The sequence below is a fragment of the Bos indicus x Bos taurus genome, chromosome 18 (genome assembly GCF_003369695.1).
Source record: "Bos indicus x Bos taurus breed Angus x Brahman F1 hybrid chromosome 18, Bos_hybrid_MaternalHap_v2.0, whole genome shotgun sequence".
In the NCBI taxonomy this organism is placed as follows: domain Eukaryota; kingdom Metazoa; phylum Chordata; class Mammalia; order Artiodactyla; family Bovidae; genus Bos; species Bos indicus x Bos taurus.
The window spans coordinates 8,030,117-8,035,690 of record NC_040093.1 but is presented as its reverse complement, the minus strand read 5'-3'; the positions used below and the strand labels follow the sequence as shown (position 1 = coordinate 8,035,690).

At 43.5% G+C, this 5,574-nt stretch overlaps 2 protein-coding genes across 2 annotated transcripts in view; both read left to right on the top strand.

The window, feature by feature from the left end:
- Positions 1-76: 76 nt before the first annotated feature.
- LOC113875578 (zinc finger protein 432-like) overlaps positions 77-5,574 on the top strand; it is an 85,226-nt gene continuing 79,728 nt past the window's right edge. The window contains exons 1-2 of the mRNA XM_027514098.1: positions 77-165; positions 2,218-2,276. The gene's annotated coding sequence lies outside the window, so the exon portion shown is untranslated. The remainder of the gene's footprint in view (positions 166-2,217; positions 2,277-5,574) is intronic.
- Positions 77-5,574, top strand: part of LOC113875581 (zinc finger protein 613-like) — a 41,230-nt gene continuing 35,732 nt past the window's right edge. The window contains exons 1-2 of the mRNA XM_027514104.1: positions 77-165; positions 2,218-2,276. The gene's annotated coding sequence lies outside the window, so the exon portion shown is untranslated. The remainder of the gene's footprint in view (positions 166-2,217; positions 2,277-5,574) is intronic.

Sequence of the window (5,574 nt, the reverse complement as noted above, 5' to 3'; positions counted from 1 at the left end):
GCAGCCGTTCCAAAGACCCGGATCCTGGCTTCTCGCGAGCCTTCCATGACGCAATATTTCCGCGCCGGGTTTGCGGCTCTTTTCCAGTAGCAGCCGTTTTCCACCTAGTTCCGTTTGACCGGTGGGGGCTTCGTTTTTCTTCCTTTCGCGGGAAGGTGTAAAACGGTGAGAAGCTATCGAAAAGGACTTATTTCACCCTATTTTCGGCCCACCTGACCCATTGGGCCATGACTTTGAACATTCGCCAGGGGCGCTGCACAAACGCTTAGCTTCTCAGAAACTCAAGGGTACCTGGATCTCTGCAGGCTGGGCAGAGATGTTCGCGGACATGAAGGCCCTTTGATTTAAGATGAAGAGAAGCTAAGAAGCGCGGCCGTTTCAAAGAAATCCAATAGGGAGGGATCCCAAGCCAAACCTAGCAACAATTGAAGGACAACCGAGCAGTATTCTAGGAATGTGGACTGTAGAGGGTGTGGTAGGGTTTAGAAAACCGGGAGGGCACAGGTCTGAGAGTGGGTAAAATGGCGGGATTATACAGCTCTTGTTATGACTGGTGTGGAGGGAAATGGGAAACACTTTTGATCAGGGGCAAAGCCAGAGGAGAAGCATGGTTCTCCCTTCGACAGTGGGATGAGCCAAAGATGGGGTAAGGTTTTACTTGCACAAAGGTGAGAAATACTTGAATCAGAAGCTCTGAGGGAAGTGATTCTGTTGAGTATTGTGACGCAACTGATGAAGCACCGCTCCCTAAGTCAGGAAGGTCAGAAAAGGAAATGGCAACCCCCTCCAGTATTCTTGCCTGTGAAATCCCATGGACAGAGGCTCCTGGAGGGCTATACAGTCGATGGGGTCGCAAAAGAGTCGGACACGATGTAGCGACTAAACAACAACCCTGTAATTATAGAACTTGGTTCAGAGAACGTTCAAGCTAAAGGCATTATTTATTTATTGACCCAGCAGATGTTTATAAAATGCATCCTCTGTGGCAAACATGGATCTGGGTGCTGGAAATATAAAAGGTATAAATGCAGGAAAAATAACATGGTTTCATTGAGCTGTACATTCTGTTACTGACCAGGGTTCTTGGATTCTAGCCAATAGAAATTGGTAAGAGGCCAGATAAATTCAGGCAATGCTTTATTGGGCCTGGTGCTGTAGCAGGAGGAAGTGAAAACAAGTAACAGGTACCCTTTCTTGCTACGGGGCAGGTGGTGAGCTGGTCCATTAAATGGTGTGAGGGTAGGGCAGGTCCAGGGGAGGGGTGGCTTGGGTGGTCTGCCCATTTCTTTTAGGGCTGTTTGCAGGGAACACACATAGGATCCTGCTTTTGCTCACAGTACCTCAGAAGTAGCGGTTGGGTTTGGGTCTTTGTGTATCTTGTTCATAATTTGCTCCTATTGCCTATGCCAGGAAGTTATTTTTAGTCCCTTATAGTTCCTCTGTATTCTGGATGGGCCGTTTGTCTAGGGGCAGGCACTGCAGTGAAGTGTCCTGGGTCCCAGCCTGTCTCAGTACTGGTGTGCAGAATGTAAAAGGAAAGTTGTTGGTTTGTCTTTCTCATTATAGCAAGAGTTTTGATTCCCACCTACAATTCCCACCTACAGTGCCTGGAGGGCAGAGCAGTGAACCAAAGACAGCCCTAAGATTTAATGGAATTTGTTTCTCTAGCTTTTGGACTTGCTTGGGACCAGTCACTCTTTTTTCCTTATGATTTATCTGTCTTATAATGGAAGTATGTATTGTACCTCTGTCCTACCATTGTATTTTTGAAGAACATAACTTACCTGGTTTCACGGGTCCAAAGATGGAGAGGAATTTTCCTCAGGGTGAATTGTACATCATGTCTCACCTATATTTGGCTCAGATGAGACTTTGGATAAAGACTTTTTTTTTTTAAGGTATTTGTTTTTGGCTGTGTTGGGTCTTCTTTATTGGGCAGGGGCTTTATCTAATTGCACTATGTGGGCTCAGTAGTTGTGGTGCACAGGCTTAGTTGCCATAGGCATGTGGAATCTTCCTGGACCAAGGGTCAAACCCATTTCCCTTGCATTGGCAGGTGGATTCTTAACCACGGAACCACCAGGGAAGTCCTGGATTAGAGTTAATCCAGGGGGCTATTGGGGTGAAATGTATGTATTTTGCATGCAAGAGGGGTGTGATTGAAGGGCACAGGGCCAGTGGTGGAATTTTAAGGACTGAATGTTTGTGTCCCATCAGATTCACATGCTGAAGCCCTGAAACCCACTGTGGCTCTATTCGGAGATGGGACTCCTACGGTAAGTAATTCAGGCTAAATGAAGTTGTAAGGGTGGGGCTCTACTCCAGTTGTATCTGCTGGAACCTTGACCTTGGACTTCTAGTCTCTGGAACTATGAGAATATTAACTTCTGTTTAAGCCACCTATGCTGGTATTTCAGTATGGCAGCCAGAGCAGTGTAATACAGGAATGTTTATGTATGACCTAAGATCTTCATATATTCCACATTAAAACCCTTAAGAAAACAATTGAGATGTTCACTCCAAGTGAGTCTTAAGTTTTCACATCATGTGTTAGTTTTTAAAGAACATTTACAATGCCATTAAGATACCTCGTCTACTTACATGCCTCTACCGCTAGCTTCTCCCTAAGGGACCTGACATCATGCCCTTCCTCAAACCCAGTTTTCCAGCAGTAGACTTGGCCTGAACCTTATGCCAGTCACTACTGACATTACCCCTGGCTACAGCTCAATGATTATAGAGATTTGGAAAACATTTGCCAGATTGGTTAAAGGCCTGTAGTATTCCAGTCTAGAACCAGATTCAGCCCACTCTTGCAGGGCTCCTCGACTCATTCCCAATCTGATTCAGTCTCTCCAGCTCTGTGGAGAATGAGGTAACAGGCCAAAGTTGATTCTACAAAATCTACTTCTCTCTTCCTCATGTGACTCCCAAACATGTTAGATTCAAGAGTGCCTGAGTTAGGAGGAAATGGAACCACCCACCTTTCTTCCTGGTATCGGTTTCCATCCCATCAGTGAGGCAAAAGATAGGGTTAGGGAACTATGTCCAGAAGGAAGAATGCAGCTGAGTTAACCAGTGTAGACTTTCATATTCCCAGGATTCTGAGAATAATCTGGATAACCAGAGAAGGGGAGAGCTAGGAGAGAAGCAATCTTAATTTGTGTTCAGATTGTCCATCTTTTCATGTTTTAAGGGAAAAAAAAAAAGCAAGGTCTGTGTTGCAATGTATTTTATTATGTAATTTATAGGTTTAAATTACTAATTGTTTTTGGGCTTTCAGTTCACTTTGCAAACCATTTCACTACCTTTTCAAGTCTAGAAAATCTTAAAAACTACATTTGCTGCTAAGTCGCTTCAGTTGTGTCCGACTCTGTGTGACCCATAGACGGCAGCCCACCAGGTTCCCCTGTCCCTGGGATTCTCCAGGCAAGAACACTGGAGTGGGTTGCTATTTCCTTCTCCAATGCATGAAAGTGAAAAGTGAAAGTGAAATCGCTCAGTTGTATCTGACTCTTAGCGACCCCATGGACTGCAGCCCACTAGGCTCCTCTGTCCATGGGATTTTCCAGGCAAAAGTACTGGAGTGGGGTGCCATTGCCTTCTCCAAAAAAAACTACATTTAAGGTGACCTTTATTGTATAATGCTTGGTCTTATTTATCAGCTGAAGTTAAGCTCATTCAAGGACATTAAGTTGCATTTATGACCTTAATATTTATTTTTCTTATTAGAAAATTCAATTTTCTGAAATAATATTTAAATAAATTTAGAGTCAAAGAAATGTAGCAGCTAGTTATCATATACTGGGTGGGCGTTGAAGATAATTTTTTTTCAGTTGGGAGAAATGAATGTATAAGAAATGAATATAACCAGTGATGTGAGGTAGATTATCTCCTTAAAATTATGGAAACATAAGCATAGTAACCAGGCTTCCCTGGTTGCTCAGACAGGAAAGAATCTGCCAGCAATACAGGAGACCCTAGTTCGATCCCTGGGTCAAACCCCTGGCAAATGGAATGGCAACCTACTCCAGTATTCTTGTCTTGAGAACTCCATGGACAGAGGAGCTTGGCAGGTACAGTCCATGGGGTCACAAAGAGTCAGACATGACTGAGTAACTAACATTTTCACTTTTAAGCATAGTACCTAAGAATATGGTTCCAGGTTTCCTGTCCAAAAATATGTATCAGGTATATTATGTAATGCATTAAAGTGGGAAATGGTACATAAAGCTCTCAAATACCCCTCATTTTCACAGGCTTTGCATCACAAGAACTAATTAAGATACTCGTCAAGTAGTATGTTCACAGTGCTTTGTGTATGATTTCACCAGCTGACGGATGAGGCAGAATGTACCACTGAAAACCTTGCCACATTCACTGCCTTCCAACAGTTTCTCTCGCATATGTAATACCTATTGGGGGCAAGGGTTTTACCACTCTCATATTTTTTACCCACTATAAGCTCACCTATGACCAATGGTAATCACTGATGACAGGGTCTTTCTTCCAAAACACAGCTTTTCTAACTTCTGCATTCACAGGCTTCCTGTTTACATATAACCATGCAAGCAGCTATACATTATGGCCCAAGGCTTTTCCATATAGAATGTACCAGTTTTTTTCCTATGTATTTTTCATGACATAAAATAAGATGTAATTGACCACTGAAGGCATAACCACATTCATAGCATTCATAAACCTTTCTCTCCTGTACAAACTCTCTGTTATCTCCTGAGGGTGCACATCTGGCAGCTGGCTGTTCCATCAGGACTACATTCCTACCTGCTAGGAGTCCACTGATGAGTAATGATGTCTGAGGGGTCACAGAAGGCATCTGCGCAGTCACTATATTAACAGGGTTTTTCCCCTGCAAGAGTTCACTAGTATCTAAGAAGCTGTGACCCTTTGTGAAAGAGTATTCCACCTTCACAGAATCTACTTGTTTCTCTCTCGTGTGTGTCCTCTTGTGTTTAACCAGACATGTGGGAGAAAGTTCTCCCACATTCGTTGCATCCATAGAGCCTCTCTCCCGTGTGAGTTCTTTGATGGACAGTGAGCATTGTCTTTGTGGTGAAGGCTTTCCTACGGTCGCTGCACACATAAGGTTTCTCTCTTGTATGAATTCTCTGAGGTTTAATGAGTCCTGATTTCTGCAAACAAGATTTTCCATGGTCAGTACATACAAAGGAAGTCTTTCCCGTATGGAATCGCTGATGTGCTATGAGGCATGCCTTCTGACTGAAGGCCTTACCACATTCAGTGCATCCATAGGGTTTCTCTCCAGTGTGAGTTAGTTGATGTATGAGGAGATTGCCCTTCTGTGTGAAACCTTTCCCACACTCCCTGCATATATAAGATTTCCCTCCTGTCTGAATTTTCTGATCCAGAAAGAGCTGTGATTTTCTGGAGAAAGCTTTTCCACACTCACTGCATACATGGGGTTTTTCTCCTGTTTTGTTTTGTTGGTGTATAGTGAGCTCTGCCTTCCTAAAGAAGGCTTTTCCACATTCAGTACATTTGTAGGCTTTCTCTCCTGTATGAGTTCTCTGGTGCTCAGTTAGCTTGAACTTT